The sequence below is a fragment of the Suncus etruscus genome, chromosome 8 (genome assembly GCF_024139225.1).
Source record: "Suncus etruscus isolate mSunEtr1 chromosome 8, mSunEtr1.pri.cur, whole genome shotgun sequence".
Lineage (NCBI taxonomy): Eukaryota > Metazoa > Chordata > Mammalia > Eulipotyphla > Soricidae > Suncus > Suncus etruscus.
Genome location: NC_064855.1, coordinates 121,127,193 through 121,128,220, shown reverse-complemented (window position 1 = coordinate 121,128,220; position 1,028 = coordinate 121,127,193).

Below are 1,028 nucleotides of genomic sequence, written 5' to 3'. Positions count from 1 at the left end.
CACCCAATCCAGGAGCAATTTCTGAGTGCATAGCCATGAGTACCACCTGAGCATCATTGGGTGTGACCCAAAAACCAAAAATAAAAAAAAGAGATTTGATATCTAGAATATACAAAATATTCACAAAGGTTAACTCCACAAAATCTAAAAACCCCATCAAAAATGGCTGAGGAAATGAACAGATACTTTTATGAGGAAGACGAACAGATAACCAACAGGCACATAAAATGTCATCATCACTTATCATTAGAAAAAAAATCTGATTTTCAGGGAGGGACTTCAGAGCATAAAAACCGGCTATCCTTTGCAAAAGCTGGCTCCCTGTGTGTGACACCAGGCGGGGAAAATCCGCGAAAGTACACCGCCCCAGTGGGGCTCAGCTGTGAAAGACTGTGAGTGTGACCTGTCTATGTCTGTCTACTGTCCTCTTGCGTGAAACTCTTGCGAGTGGGGCAAAAAGAGCCTCCAGAAACCTCGCTCGCCCAGACGCCATTTTCAGGGAGGGACTTCAGAGCATAAAAACCGGCTAACCTTTGCAAAAGCTGGCTCCCTGTGTGTGACACCAGGCAGGGAAAATCCGCGAAAGTACACCGGCCCAGTGGGGCTCAGCTGTGAAAGACTGTGAGTGTGACCTGTCTATGTCTGTCTACTGTCCTCTTGCGTGAAACTCTTGCGAGTGGGGCAAAAAGAGCCTCCAGAAACCTCGCTCGCCCAGACGCCATTTTCAGGGAGGGACTTCAGAGCATAAAAACCGGCTAACCTTTGCAAAAGCTGGCTCCCTGTGTGTGACACCAGGCAGGGAAAATCCGCGAAAGTACACCGGCCCAGTGGGGCTCAGCTGTGAAAGACTGTGAGTGTGACCTGTCTATGTCTGTCTACTGTCCTCTTGCGTGAAACTCTTGCGAGTGGGGCAAAAAGAGCCTCCAGAAACCTCGCTCGCCCAGACGCCATTTTCAGGGAGGGACTTCAGAGCATAAAAACCGGCTATCCTTTGCAAAAGCTGGCTCCCTGTGTGTGACACCAGGCGG